Source organism: Pongo abelii, chromosome 6 (genome assembly GCF_028885655.2).
Source record: "Pongo abelii isolate AG06213 chromosome 6, NHGRI_mPonAbe1-v2.0_pri, whole genome shotgun sequence".
NCBI classification, from domain to species: Eukaryota; Metazoa; Chordata; class Mammalia; order Primates; family Hominidae; genus Pongo; species Pongo abelii.
In genome coordinates this window covers 115,504,779-115,521,330 of record NC_071991.2, presented here as the reverse complement: position 1 = coordinate 115,521,330, position 16,552 = coordinate 115,504,779, and the positions used below count along the sequence as shown (strand labels likewise).

The following is a 16,552-nucleotide window of genomic DNA, read 5'->3' as shown; positions in this document are numbered from 1 at the left end:
GTAATAGTAAAATGCAATAAAAATGTTTGAATAGAGACAATAGAACTGAGTTCTATTTTGTGTTAATTCCTCTAAACATAAATTTTACTTTCATTACATAGCTTGTATAATAATAAAATAACATTGGCTTCTTAGTCATTTTGCACATATGGGATCAATTTTATAAAAATGGCATTTTCCAGCATTAAGCAAAGCAACTGCTTAGATTATTTTTATTATGTGCACACTTGAGCTCTGGATTTTGTTCTATCTCATATGCACTTAGATTTGTTTTTGACAGGACATAGAGAAAGAGTAGAAAGGAATATCCTTTCCTCAATAGGTTCCTAGACAGTTTAAACATTAATTATTTGCTATCTCAAAAATCTATAACTACTGCATATAGTCTATCTTTACTATACCCACTCATTGGAGTATTTTTCATTCCTTCCTAAATGTGAGCTTATTCAGAGACAGGATTATGTCTTGCCAAAACTATAAACAATATCTGATCATCTGGAGTTTACACCAGATGTTATTTTTAAATACTGAGGGCTTTTATGAACTGAGCTCTAGGCCAGTCACTGGGAATATGATGATGATTAAAACTCTACCCACAAAGATATTAAAACATATTGAGGAGAAGACAGACAAGAAAATAGACAATAACAAGAGACTGAATCTTGGTAGGGGCTGCATTTGCATAATAAAATTATAATTAACAATTTTTAATCTTTTAGATTTTGATTTATTAATTATTTTTATTGTATATATTTGGAAGCAAAACATTCTTCTGCAAACATCAGCTATGTTTAAAGAATAATCTGTCAGTGGCAGTCTAAATTCAGAAAAGAAGCCCTGCAGGTTCACCCCAAGTCTGAGACCTAATATACATCCTGATAAATGATCAGTTTTAACCAATAGCACCATTTAGAGAATATAAATGTCATTTTTAAAAATCATAATATATGAACTAGTTGCACTGGCCATAGCCACCCGGAGTTCAAGGATTGGTCAGTATTAAATACTAGCAGAACAATAATCAGAGGGAAAATATACCACATAAAAATTTCTCTCTAAGTGCTCCAATTCATGAGACAGAGAAACCGCATATATTGCAAATTTTCTTGTGGAAATATTTTAATTACAAAACTTTTGAATATGAATTTTTTGTAAATAATGTAAGATATTAAACTCTAGTTTATCAAAAATTAAAATGCTGGAGAAGCACATCTTACATCTGTATCATTAAAAGAGTAAAAACTGATTTGTAGGATGTCATTTATGATCCTCTCAGTGAGTGCCTGCAATTTCTTCCTTACTCTGTTGTTCAGGTTTGTTTTTTTTTTTTTTTTCTTTTCAGTTTGACTGCTTGGAACACAGCCTCAGAGGTAAAGCAGGAAAAGCTTAAACTATATACTTGACAAGCACATGTAAAATGATGCAGCAGATTAAAAGCAACAAATGCACTAAATGCAGCAAAGGTATGAGATGGGGAGAAGTTGAAAAAATAATGACTGCATTCCAAAAGAACCATAAAAGTGGAGCCCAGTATCATGGCTATAAGGCCCTAGGGGTCACCAGGGGCATTCTTGTTTCACAGCCCCAGTCAATAAATGACACTCACAATGGAAGTACTAATGCACAAAAATACATCATCTACTTCATTTAAGGGAACAAGGGAGTATCTGTCTACTTCAGACATATTTCTATTGTAATAGAAAAATGCACTAAAAGTGTTTGAAATACAAAGGAAAATTACAGTCATGTGGAAAATTTATTTTAGTGTACCATCTAATGTTATAACAATTTCAGAAACATAAATTCTGTAAAATTATATCTTCATTTCCTAAGCCTGGGTATTTGTATTTTAGCAAGCTATCATGTATGCTTTAGAAACCAGATATTTAGAAATGTATCATGTTTAACTATAAAGATCCTTTGAAGTAAAAATTACTATCCCGTCAGATCTTCTCTGCATTCACACATAGGTATGTTATGAATCTATAATTAAATATACCCATTAGATAAACTACAAAAGTTACTGGCTAGCTCCATAAAACTCAACAGTCAACATAATATTAGCATAAGATGAGTTTCCTAGGCCTACAATGTCATATATTTTTAAGAAAACTTACTTTAGTATAATTCAACTAATAAAGTGGTCACTATATTTGTTTGTATCCTCTGTCTTCTAGGTATCTTTTTTTTCTCCTATTTCTTTTCATAATAAATGTCTCTTTCAAAAAAATTATTATCCGTTAGCATGGAATAGAAATCAAAATGAAATAGTTTATTTGTAAAGCATTTTGTTTATTAAAGAACAGAATAATTAGAAAGACAACCTGCAAATGGTAATCCTGCCCTCCATTCACAAAAGTGGCTTATATGCTATTGATATCTTGTCTTAACTTGACACTATATGCTGAATGATTTTACTAAAAGACCAATTCATGTGTGCCCTCACTTTAAATAAATCCCTTTGGCTCACAGTATTCAGCAATCAAGATTCTTTGCATAACACCCTCTGAAATTCATTATGGATTAAACATACTGAAGATAAAATGGAAATAGCAACCATGTTCAGAAGATTTGGGGACATGCCAAGTATCTACAATGATCTCAATTTTTTTCCCTAATATCATTTATCAGAAGCACTTCTTCTTTTTAATATTTAAAGAATGCACACTTACTAAAAATAGGCCTCACAGGTAGCCACTACCATGTGACTTAGCATTCTGAGGCACCTATGACATTATTATATATGCCACTATTATATATGCCATCGGAATTTAACAATCATTGAAGTTTCAGGTGAATTTAATTAAGCACTGATTTGTTCTTTAATTAGAGACCTCAATATCTATGTATTGTATGAGAATATCACTTTATCATATATTTTACAGGACAAATAAGTAGAACAATTAAGGCAGCAAAGAGTTTTATATAGGTTGACATAATCACTGCAAATTATTTATTTGCATGTTTTAATTAGAAAAGTTGATAAGCCTTTGAATAAAACCTAGAGAGTTGAGGTAGATGAAATACATATATATATATATGTGAATATATATATATTCATCAACTCAGTTATTCCAATGACCAGGGTTTTTAGTTGATGCTTATTAGATAACTGTCATGTTGTAAATCAATATTTTATCATGAGGAGGGCTGAAGATTAACTATGATGACTGTTTTGTTCACAAGGTGGACATTTTTAACTGCGAAAAATTATGTCAGAATACTCACATTAACTAAGTTATGACAACTTTGTTTAAAAGCACACCAGTTTGTAATGTACATTCTTATTTGTAAGCTGTCTTTAAAGGAAATGTCATGTTTTTAATTCAGCTACCCATTCCCAACTGGTAAACCAAAAGAGTCAATTATTGGAGCCTAAGAAAAAAACATATCTGATGATGGGTTTATATTTTTCAACATTTGCACTCTATTTTAAAATATAACTTTTCAGAAGATCTCAGAAACTCTTTGACAATTCTTAACCACAAAAGTTTTCCAAGACCTTCCATCATCTGGAGTAAATATTGTGTTTCAGCTCTTTATAACACCATAGCTAAATCCTTGCATAATATGCCCACTAGCTTTAGTAAGAGGGCAAAGGAAAATAAATGTGGATAAAGACAGTGTTAAAATAAAATATTCCACAGTATTATCCAGAGATTATTTAGGATAATATGTAGTGTATTAGTCCATTTTCACACTGCTATAAAGATACTACCTGAGACTGGGTAATTCATTTAAAAAAAGAGCTTTAACTTACTCACAGTTCCACATGGCTGGGAAGTCCTCAGGAAACTTACAATCATGGCAGAAGGTGAAGGGGAAGCAGGTACTTTCTTCACAAGGCAGCAGGAGAGAGAGAGAGCACAGGTGAAACAGCCACTTTTAAAACCATCAGATCTCGTGAGAATTCCCTCACTAGCACAAGAACAGCATGGGGGAACCGCCCTCATGATCCAATCGCCTCCCACCAGGTCCCTCCCTCGACACTTGGGGATTATAATTTGAAATTAGATTTGGGTGGGGACACAGAGCCAAACCACATCATATAGTCTGCAAGGAAATTATCTTGTTGTTTATCCATACTCTTGTATTCCCTGATTCTCATTACGCTTTTCTATACATCACCCTGGAAGACTTCCTCTCTTACACTTCATACAAAAGACAAAAGGGGTGGATTCATGGATCAATAGCTTGACAGATCAATTGATGGATAAATGAGCATGTATACATACATATACATAAGTGATATTTATTGTTACTCTGTATTATGTAAATAAAATGTTATATTATCTGGGAAAGTGAATTAAATACATCCAAATGCCTTTTAATTTTCTGTTAAAAACCTAAACATTTGCACAAATAATTCACAAAATTCAGCTGTGTAAACTAGATATAGAGAGTATTTAGCTGACAAATTTAAAAGCCTGTCTAACAAATACAGCACCTGAAATGATCATGATACATCATTCTACCAATTAGGGGAAAATCTCCCATTGTTGAAGCTTGTAGAATGAATTCCTCTTCTCAGCAATTCAAATGACAAGTGGTGCATATTTACAGGCAAGCCCATAGAAGTCTTACAGGTGAAAAGATGAACTTACCCTTTACATTCTTGAAACCAAAAAAATGTAAGTCTGTTTGTTTTGCAATTAAAAATACAAATCTGTATTTAGTGTCCACCTCTAAAATGTGCATATTTTTATCTTAAGTACCTAAATATTTAAATATATATTGCATCTTAAGAGATTCTGTCTGAGCTGGTTATTAAATACAGTTCACTATGAGATTTAGTCATCTAGAAATAAATTTAATATAAAGGCTACATCCTAAGGAGAAAATACCACAACTAGAAAATTTATTTGGAAAGCAAATAAATTGAATCCATATTATTAAAACCTAATCTCAAAGACACCAAAGTTTCATTAACACTTGTCATCCATATTAAGACAATTTTAAAAGATAAAGAACTGCATATATTTTAGCTCTGTATACAACACACAAATATTTCATTCAAGTGAAAACAAATCCTGATTGAGAACTGTAAAATATCTTAAAATCTCTTTAAAGGGTCTTTGTTTTAAAAAAAATAAGTGAATTTCAGTCTTGTAGAATATTAACTTTTAAATATATTATAAATCTGAAAGAAGAGATTGTTATTTACTACTGGAGCTATTGAGACTTCTAGTAACCAAATTTTATAATGTTATTTGCAACAAAGTATTATAAATTTTCTACTCACTCTAAAGTGTTTATTGATGTGCCAGAAATCCTTAATATGAGGATTTTTAAAAATCTATGTGTTAAATATCCATAGGATTATTGGAAAATTTTGGTTAATGTATAGCTGGAATTTTTAAGCTTATTAAAATTATTTTTGTGTACATTTCATAATCAAAATGTTCTTGATGTCTACAAAGTTTGTTAAATGAATACATGTGATTAACAAAACATTAAAGCATGAAACATGATATTTGATTAATTAAATATACATAGAAATTGCAAATAAAGTCCATTGACTTTTGGCCAATCAAGGCAGAATCTCTTTCTGCAACATAAATATTAGCAATGGAAATGAAGAAAACAAAATTTATGATTGGCTAACTGTTCTTTCTTCTGTGCATATTATTATATATGTATAATTATATATATATATTTAGTGAGTTTAAAAATAGATAGATGGATGACAGATAGACATTTAACTCATCACAAAAAAGATAAAGTATGTTTTCATCATCCTAAAAAGTTTCCTCTTTCCATTTTGTAGGCAATCAACTCAACCATACCTTTAGCTTCTTTCAAGTATTGATGTCTTTTCTGTCACTATGGCATTACTTTTGTAAGAATGTTATATAAGTGCATTTACACAGCATGAAGCCATTTAGGGCTGTCCTTTTTTACTTAGCTACTTTACTTTTTCTTTATTTAGGCTTTGAGATTTACTTATGTTTTTGAATATGTGGGAAGGGTGTTCCTTTATATTACTTACTAGCGTTCCACTATAAAGATGGACCATATATTGTTTGTCTATTCACCAGCCGATAGATATTTGGGTTACTTGTAAGTTCCGGCTATTTGGATTCAAGGCAATATTAACATTCACATATAGGTTTTGTGTGGACAAATGTTTTCACTGATCTTAGTATTCTGTTTCTGCATAACAAATTAGTACTCGCAACACACATTTATTATTTCAAATTAATGCCATGATTCTGGGTCAAGAGTCTGGTACATTTTAATAAAATCTTCTGCTCAGCATCCCAGTAAGCTACAATCAAGATGCAGGCAGGTCAGGGCTGTAACATTATCTGAGATTTGGGGTCCTCTTCCTGTCTCATTGGTTGTTGGCAGAATTTAGTTCTTTGAATTGTAGGATTGAAGACCTCGCCTGCTGGATGTCACCAGAGGCCCCTGTCCACTCCTAGAGGTCACTCACATCTTCTTGCCACATGACCCCTTTCAGGATACAGCTGTTTGCTTCTTTGCAGCAGCAAGAGAATGTTTCTCTCATGTGGAATTTCTAACTTCAGAGCAAGTCTTATATCATACAATGTAGTCAGGGAAATTACTATCCCATTACTCTGGCCACATAGTGTAATCTAATTAAGGGAGGGAACATGTCATTATATCCTCTGGTCTCCCCCACAGTCAAGCTGTAGCATTTTGAAGAAAACAAACCAACAAAAAACTCATACATGCATTGTTTTTCCCCAGAAGCAATGGATGCTAACTGACATTGGAGCTTCATAAAAGAGATCAGGGACACAATAGCTCATCCTTCTCAGATTCTTCCTCACCAACCACTTGTTTATGTATTTGGAAAATAAAAATTTAAAAAAAATATAATGTAAACTACAGGAAGTAAAGCTCAAAGACATTTTATTTTATGGTAGTAGAGACCAAAGGTAGACTAGTTTCTACCTTTTAGAGATTCTTGGGGTGGGAAAATATCAGAGATGTCACTGAGAAGAATGTATTCAAAACTAAATTATGAAAGAAATTAGGTTTGCATGTTTATCAAAAGCAGACATGGCTTAAATGTAAACGATTGATCAACACTGATTAAAATCAACAAGTAAACCTTATGATGCTCTAAGTAGGCCTCATATACTAGAGAATAATTAAAAGGGCAAGTTAATATTTAAAATAATACATTAGAAAAGACTACACAGTCTCTCAGACATTAAATTTCCTCAAGTTTTTCTTTAAATGTACCAAGTTTTCAAGATTTTCTTGACAAATAAAATGAGATTGGATTTTATGTGAATTGGCATTAATTTTTAAGTGATATATTGTGGGTGCATATAAATTTCAGAATACTTTAGTCACATGCATTCATCTATAACAATAGAGTAATTGGTAATACATGCCTTGTATATGTGGGATTTGAGGATGACAGTTGAATATGGTTAACTCATGATTAAAGTGAATCGAAAGAAAAATATTTAAAAGAAGAGGATGTATTTAAAAGTAAAAACCTATAACTTGAGAATTTTGGAAATAAATGTAAGACACCTTATTAAATTGTGTTTTTTAGCATCTTAGTGACTGGTCCAAAATCTTGGTTTTTTGCCTGCCACCATTTCAAGGCCCTCATCTATTCTCAAAAACTGTAGGAATCCCCTAATTCCTAAGAATATGTTATATGATTAGTCACTTTACCTGGTGCTTACCTCAAGCAATAAAGTGTGATGCAATATTTAACATCTGTGTAACCCAGATCAGTTGAGACTTACCTACCATTTGGAAACTTAAGAAAATGTAATTTAAGACTACAGATATATTACCTTGAGCAAATCTGCACTCTCTGAACAAGTTCTACCAATCTCCATACTAACTTCTAGCAAGTTTTAAGATTGTCTGTCTGCCTTGTCTCGGCTCTTGTGTTTAAATTAAGATCTTGATTCGCCTCCTTGAAAGGCACCATGTTAACCCTTTTGCTGATTTCATTAAAAGAGCTGGTCATATGAACCTACCCGGGCCCAGGCTCACACCTGTAATCTCAACACTTAGGGAGGCTGAGGAAGGAAGCTTACTTGAGCCCAGGAATTCAATACGAGCCTGGGCAACATGGTGAGACCCCCCATCTCTACAAAAAATTTTAAAAATAGCCAGGCATGATGGTGCACCTGTGGTTCCATCTGCTCAGGAGGCTGAGGCTGAAGACTTGCTTGAGCCCAGGAGGTCGTGGCTGCAATGAGACATGTTTGTACCACAGCACTCTAGCCTGAGTGATGGAGCAAAACACTGTCTCAGAAAGAAAAAAAAAAAAAGAATCAGTTCATTTGGTAATTTCACTGAAGTATGAATGTTTCACAGGGAAATTAGGTTCCAGACTATAGAGCCCTCTGCCATCTCATTGGTTTCAATACCACACTCTGCTGCCATCTGAAGAAACTGCATCCTCCCTGTACTGGCACAACCCCCAAGAGATACAGCCCCCTTCCTTCCTTCCTTCCTTTCTATATCTTTATCTTTCTCTCTCTGCCTCTCTCTCTCTCTCTCTCTCTCTCACACACACACACACACACACACACACACACAGAGAGAATGTGCTGTGCTCCTCTGTCTTCCTTCCTTCCCCATGCATTCCTCACCTTGTCAGTGATTCTACCATATGAGATCATTACCTATTCGCAAAAGTCAGAATCATTTTCTCAGATAAACATCTAATCTGCTTTTTAAAAGGTTCTGTGGGAAATAAAGTCTTCAATATCCAACTTTACACTTTAAATGGTTTTTGCTAGCAACTTTTCCTCTCTTAATAAGTTACAATAAATGTTGATTCTGGTTTGTGACAGATGGTTCATCTCTAAGAGCCCACAACAGTGAGTTAGATGTTTAAAATAAACTTGTAAAAAACAGGCACCAGGAAAAATGCATCCAGGCCTTGTTCCACAAAGTCCTTTCCTAGACTGTCATATAAGTATGCATTTGTATGTGAATGAAGCAAAAATAATTTTGATCTATCATAAATGAGACTCTCCGCAGGAGTCCCCACCAAAGAATATGTCTGTCCCTGCATGCAATCTCAATTGCTACTGAATCTAATTCAGGACCTGTTTGTGATATTTTATTACATAGCTAGACATTTTGTACCTGCTAAAATTGGCATATCCTTTTCAGAGCACTCCTTAAATTGTTACTAAATGAAAAGAATAAACTTAGGTATTATGTTAATTAATCAATTTTCAAAAGAATACCGGATGTTTTCCACAATGTTAATGCTACTTGTTATCTCTGATTACTGTTTTGGTTCACCAACATCTCATTTGGTTTTTAATCCATCTCAGATCTAATATGGGTCACTTGGGGCAAAGTTGACTAAAGACAGTTTACAGTAAAGTGCTGGAGGAGTCAAAAAGGTACAGAAACTGTGGTTTGTTTTTTACCCTACACAATAAGTTCTCAATCAGAAATTAACTTTACATTACAAAAACAATGACTTGTGTTTTGTTTCATGTGTGTTTTAATATATTTATTTTCTCTAGGAAGAGTTACCTTAGAGCTCTCAGCACATTGAATCAATCGTCTTTGGCACATTGAGTAATCCACATATAACTTATGAGCTGGAGACTGTTAAAGGGAAGAAGAGCAGTATGTGCAGCATAAAAATCAGGCAGACATTGAATTAAGAGTCTAAATATGATATCATCTTACATATTACACATGCTGTGTCCTTGGAATAAAAAGAAAAGGGCAGAGTTTATTTAATGTTTCACTTGGTTTCATTAAAATTTCTCTTGCTCAAGTAACACAAGAAGAAAAAAGCCAAACACCACATGTTCTCATTCATAAGTGGGAGTTGAACAACGAGAACACATGGACACAGGGAGGGGAACATCACACACCAGGGCCTGTCGGGGGGTGGGGGGCTGGGGTAGGGATAGCATTAGGAGAAATAGGAGTTGATGAGTGCAGGAAACCAACATGGCACATGTATACCTATGTAACAAACTTGCACGTTGTGCACATGCACCCCAGAACTTAAAGTATAATAATAAATTTTTTTAAATTTTCTCTTGCTCAACAAATATAATTCTGGAATATAGTATGGCAATGAGTCAGCCCACTGATTATTTCATGTGCTCTCTTATACTTCCAAATCTTTTTGCATTTAGGTGAGGTCATGTGACGAGTTCTGGCCAATGAAATCACACGTCTTTTCCAGAAGACTGGTCATTAAATACTTCCAGAGCAAAGTACTTAATTACCAGTGCAAGACTGTCTTGTGTCTCTTCACCTATTGCATGAATGGGAAAGGCCACATCTTCCAGACAGTTCACATAGAAGGTGATGGAGCCTCTGTCAGTGAGGGTCCCTGACTGAAGATCCAAATCCCCACAAAATCCCCCCTACTAATTTGCACTGTATGTGCTTCATGGGCCAACAAAAAGAACTTGTTAAATTAAGCCACTTAGATTTTAGAATTAATTGATTACTTCAACATATGGTAACAACACTGCAAAAATAATGAAATAATTATAAGAACAATACAAAGAAGAAAGAGTTATTGTCCTTATTCATCCCTCCCCAATAGAAACATAGCTAAGAAAGAAGAGCAAGCAGACACTGTTTTGTTTACATGGCCTATGAACACAACATTGGTGATGAAGGTCAGAAATAACACCTATAAAGGATATTTACATACATACGCATTCTCACAACTACACATATATTCAAACATATCCTAAGTAGTCTATATTCTGTTGGATTTAAGAAAGAACTGTTGAAAATTAATATATACCACATTTGCAAGCCTCTTTTTCTCAGTAAATGAAATACTTAGTTAGTCACTAAAGCCAACCTGTCCTTGAAGAGGTTCCATTTAGCTGCCTATCTTCAACATCATTTGACAGATGTGATTAATTAAAAGATATTGAGAACTGTTATTAAACTCAAAATATATAGGTAAACATCCAGAGAACACTTTCCAGATGGTCTTTTGGGAGTCTAACATAAATTTTTCATGAAAAAAAAATTTGCTCTGTCATCAATCAACTAATCCTGACTACAATAAGTGCATTCTTCCCATCTCAATTGTTTTATTAATTATTTGCTGCCATGTCCCCAAATTATTTTAGTAGATGTTATTTTTCAAAGTTGACATGATTTGTGATTGAAAAAGGCAGTTTATAATATTCTATAGCCACTGGATTAAAACACCTATTGCCTTTGGGGGCATGCAGTGTCCCCAAATCCATATATCAGAAGAATAAATGAATGACTGTAAGAAAGGAGAAATAATATATCTAAAAATGCTGATGCTTTAAAAACAAAATCCTTCACTAGGCATGGTGGCTCACAGCTGCAAATCCCAGCACTGATACTGAAGCAGGAAAATTGCTTGAGCCCAGGAGTTCAGGATCAGCCTGGACAACATAGTGGGACCTCATCTCTAAAAAATAATAATAAAATTAGCCGGGTGTGGTGGCACACACCTATAATCCCAGCTACTCACAAATGCTGAGGTGGGAGGATCACTTGGGCCCAGGGGGTCAAGGCTGCAATGAGCCATGATCACACCACTGCACCCAAGCCTTGGTGATAGAGTAAGACCTTCTCAAAAATTAATTAATTAATTAAAATAAAAATCCTTATACTAATCTATAAGGCAAAGCATACAATGGCACAGCTGGTTGGTGGAGAGGAGGTCATTTGAAGTGATCTGGGTCAAGAATAAGCCTGCCTTTACCTAGTACTTTGTGATTAGGAACTCAGCAAGTTTAATCATTCCTTTCAGGTAGCTGTTAGAAGCTGAGTTTTCTAAAGTGTGAAGAAAGCACGTCTTCAATAAGATGAGTAAAAACTAATGTACCCAGAGAAACTCAGAGGAGTGAGACATTGAGGAAACTCTTCTAGAATTTGGAGTTTCTCGTTCCACTATTACTGAGGCCTTGGATTTCAGTATCGTGCAACTGACATTTTAACGGGATCATCCACCACTTAAGACCTAATGGTTAGAAATTTTTAAAGATATCTAGCTAACGGGCTTAAATCCTAATTCCACTATTTGTGAACAATTCAAAAAACCTCCCAAGATTTCCATTAATCACTCAAGGTTCAACACATGGAGGGCAGGACATCAGAGTGGCTTCAACTTATTTTCACGTTCATCTCTGGTGCCTTAATTCTGCTGATAATTCTATTCTATTTTTATTTTATTTATATATTTTATATATATACTTTTTTTTTTTTTTTTTTGAGATGAAGTCTCATTCTGTCGCCAGGCTGGAGTGCAGTGGCACAATCTCGGCTCACTGCAACCTCCGCCTCTCAGGTTCAAACAATTCCCCTGCCTCAGCCTCTGGGTAGCTGGGACTACAGGCATGCATCACCGCACCCGGCTATTTTTTTGTATTTTAGTAGAGATGGGGTTTCACCATGTTGGCCAGGTTGGTCTTGATCTCCTGACCTTGTGATCTGCCCGCCTCGGCCTCCCAAATTGCTGGGATTATAGGCCTGAGCCACCACACGCGGCCGATATTTCTAACTAATGATGTCCTTCTCTGATTTGTATCAGTCCAATCATGGAATTCAGCTTCAATCTCTTTCCATAATTATTTCAAACAATTAAGCAAACTTCACAACTATAAGAAAATACTCTGACTCCAAAACTAGGTATTTGTGTGTATGACAGATTCTACTGAAGATTTAAAGGAGTCACAATAGGATTTACAATAAAGAAATAGAAACAACATAATTTTTATCATTAAACTTCTGGTAACCCCATTCCAGGATTTTTTTCACTGACCCTGTGGCCCCCACTTAGAATTGCACCTTCCCCCATACTGCTGACTCCTTATCTTCCTCTATCCCATCTCCCTCTTTCATCTTCTTTCCAAAAGAACTATAAATTATCCTCAGAACAGTGCTTTGAAATTCAGCTCAAAGCCCAGATTTGCATTTTTAAATCCATCAAAGAACTCTGTAGAAAAGAAATTAACAGTGTTCACTCTTTTAGACAATGGTTATTTTAAATAGCAATTTTTTCCACCATCACTTCTATAATAAATTTGTCTTTTTGTTTATGCTAGGTCAAGCTTGAGAGTTTCAAACACACAAATAAAGGCACAGTGCATTGAAAAAGACCAATGTGGATTAGTAAAATATATTATTTACATAACTTTTAAGTGAAAATATTTTCAGGTATATGTTGCACACCTGGTGGGGGGAGCAACTTGGTAGTAACATGAATGTTCTATACAATATTTTTATTAAATAATTTTATCTTCAAGAATATAGGGCACTTTCAGCCAGAGGAACACATGGTTGGCAAGCAGAAGTCTTGGGGGAAATGCTTTAATTAACAAGGATAATAAATGTTGAAGTAAATGGAGGTGATATAATTAAATGCTGTGCTTCTAGAAGCCTTTAAGAGTTAGATTTTCTGCAATATTTGTATTAGTCTGTTCACATACTGCTATAACGAACTATCTAAGACTGGGTAATTTATGAAGAAAAAAGGCTTAATTGACTCACAGTTCCGTACAGTAAGCATGCTGTACAGTAAGCATGGCTGGAAGGCCTCAGGAAACTTACAGTCATGGAGGAAGGCACAGAGGAAACAAGCATATGTTACCATGACATTGCAGGAGAGAGAGAGAGCAAAGGAGGAAGTATACACACTTTCAAACAACCAGATCTTGTGAGAACTCACTCACTATCATGAGAACAGCAAAGGAAAAGTCCATCCCCATAATTCAATTGCCTCCGACCAAGCCCCTCTCCTGACACGTGAGGATTACAATTTGAGATGAGATTTGAATAGGTACACCAAGCCAAAGGGGGTAAATCTATTTTTTCATAAAGGGTAAATTAAAAAGTGAAATTTAACAGTTCAGTCCTAAATTGCCACATTGCCTGAACTACAGTGATCTGGACAGAAAAACATATTCTAGGTGTCTAATTATGAGTATTTCTCCGTGGAAACTTCCTCAAATAAGTAATGTATTTCTCATTTGAAATGTCTATTGTGTTTTTATTTAAAAATACTTCAAATGCTTAATTAATATCTCCTATGTAAGATGTATTAACATCATTCAATCCTTTTATCTGAAACTCTGCGTTCTTCCTGGAATCAAGGATTAAGTGCATGAAAAGGCAAATAAGAGGCTAGAGGAGAACACATACACCTAAAATCAGTAAGATAATGACTTAACCAGTACAAATGGGAATGCATTTTCTTTTAAGGCCCTTTCTCTTGCAGTGTAGCATTGCCAGGTAACTGTCATATGTGTCTATTTTTACCCAGAAGAGGTGAAGAGCACTTTCAGCAAGGGCAACATTTGAAGCTTCCAGTTCTAGATTTACTGTCACAAGCAGAAACAGATTCAAAAATCAACATAAAGAGTAATACTTTATAGGAGCTTTGGCAGAAATGATGATATTGCCTACAGATCCTCTTTTTAGAAGAGACTCACTGCTCAGCTGTGGAGAGTGTGGTTAGCTGATAACCTCAGCTGTTAGTTCCTTCAAGGTCTGACTTAGCTCCTGAGCCAAGTTTAATCACTTATGTTGGCTCCCAGCCAAAGACTGATTAAAGCTAAGTAAAATGGACTGTAACCAGCTCAGCTTTTCTCCAACATAAATCTTTGCTCCAGAGCTCCCTACCAGGCTGGCAGAGACATTCTTGGTGTTGGATACTACTTTGCTTGCCTCTTTCTTACTTCCTTTTTCTTTCATGGGTTTACCTTCCGGGATACTTTTTGCATTCCCAATTTTGTTGCAGTATCTGATTTCCAAATAACTTAGGGGGCACAATTTTACCAGGAATGGCCCGAGAAGACAGGCATTAAGATGGGATATGGGACTGTCACTCACTCCTCAGCTAGCAATGTAGACTTCATCCTGAGTGGCAAGTGGAGCATGGACAACCAATTGTTAAAACGTTCACCAGTGGCCACCTGGGAGACTATGCTGGGGTAGGACTGTTCCCTGAATACGGTGAGGATTCAGGGATTTGAACTGTACAGGGCAATTAGTAAATAGAACCATAATGGAATTAAATTATTTTTACTAAGTTCATTGCTTCCCTAAAGATGTATATAAAAGGCTGAGAGAAATTAACAAACAATTAAAAGCTAAGTGTGAGAGCAAGAGAGTTTGTTTGGCAGCTAACAAGAAGTTCACTTCTCATAAAATGGGCAAGCAGAAAAAAATGAAGCTCAAGACCAGTATTTAGTAGTCAGAGATGCTAAACTTCAAAGGCAGTTAAATGTTCAAGGCAGGGCTCTCATGCCAAGGTCAGGTCCATAGTCAAGTAATACTGGGATACTGTCGCGTGGTAGAGGGACAAGGGGAACCCAGTTGATACTGACTCCCTACCATCCTTTGAATCCTCTCAACGTACAGAATGGTCTCACTCTTCCCCATGAAGGACTAGCACTCATCCTATGTGTAAAGACTATACAGAAATTTCTCCCATCCTTCCACACAAAACAACATATTTTCTCAGGAGCTTCCCTAGTCTCCTCACCTGGCCATCAGACCCATTGCCAAGGTTAATGCATCTAAGAAGTGTGGGGGCTAATGAAGGAGGACATAAACTATACCCACAAAGGAGATAAGGCATGCAACAGGCAAATACAGAGGAGCCCAGGAAGTGCTGGTGAAACTGGATCCTGAATGTACTCAAAGAGGTGGGACTGTAAATTGAATAAGTAGGAATTTATTGACTTGGAGACACCCTCTCTAAATACAGGATTGAACATCCTCGCACAAAAAAGGAGATGATATTAATACAAATTTGTTGCTTGGATTTCTATTAGAAGCCTGGAAAAAGTCATGACCCAGGGTGAGTGAGATTGAAGTGCCTGAGCTGCTGTGGCAGATGCTAAACTAAGGGATTAAAAGGCTCAGGGATTTAGGACTCCTTGAGTAGTTATTGACATGGTTTGGCTCTGTGTCCCCACCTAAATCTCATCTTGTAGCTCCCATAATTCCCACCTGTTGTGGAAAGGACCCAGTGGGAGATGACTGAATTATGGGAGCAGGTCTTTCCCATGCTGTTCTCGTGACAGTGAATGGGTCTCACGAGATCTGATGGTTTTAAAAATGGGATTTCCCCTGCACAAGCTCTCTTTTTGCCTGCTGCCATCCCACCCACATGAGACATGACTTGCTCCTCCTTGCCTTCTGCCATGATTGTGAGGCCTTCCCAGCCATGTGGAACTGTAAGTCCAAAAACATCTTTCTTTTGTAAATAACCCAGCCTCGGGTATGGCTTTATCAGCAGCATGAAAATGTTATGTGAGGCCACAAGATTCTCCAAAAAAAAATCTTTCTTGAGAAGGCCTAGAAGACACACTGTTTACCAGGATTATAAGAAATGTGCAGGCCCGAGCATTATTAGCATCACTAAAATGGTCAGGGATGGCTCTGTTATACGGGCCAAGGCTGATGGTAGAGGCTATCACAGAAACTCACTTACTGATAGCAAAGGTAGAAAGCAACAAAAGCAAGGTGGTGTGGCTGAACTAGCAGAAGTCAGGGTTTTATAATTATTTTAACAAGCAACAAAATCAGAGGGCCATAGAGCATTATGAAGATG

The 16,552-nt window shown here is 35.7% G+C and overlaps 1 long non-coding RNA gene across 1 annotated transcript in view; it reads right to left on the bottom strand.

Moving 5' to 3' along the window:
- Positions 1–1,289: 1,289 nt before the first annotated feature.
- The window catches only part of LOC134761787 (uncharacterized), a 117,310-nt gene continuing 102,047 nt past the window's right edge, over positions 1,290–16,552 (bottom strand). The window contains exon 4 of the long non-coding RNA XR_010140920.1: positions 1,290–3,836. This is a non-coding gene — a long non-coding RNA (uncharacterized LOC134761787). The remainder of the gene's footprint in view (positions 3,837–16,552) is intronic.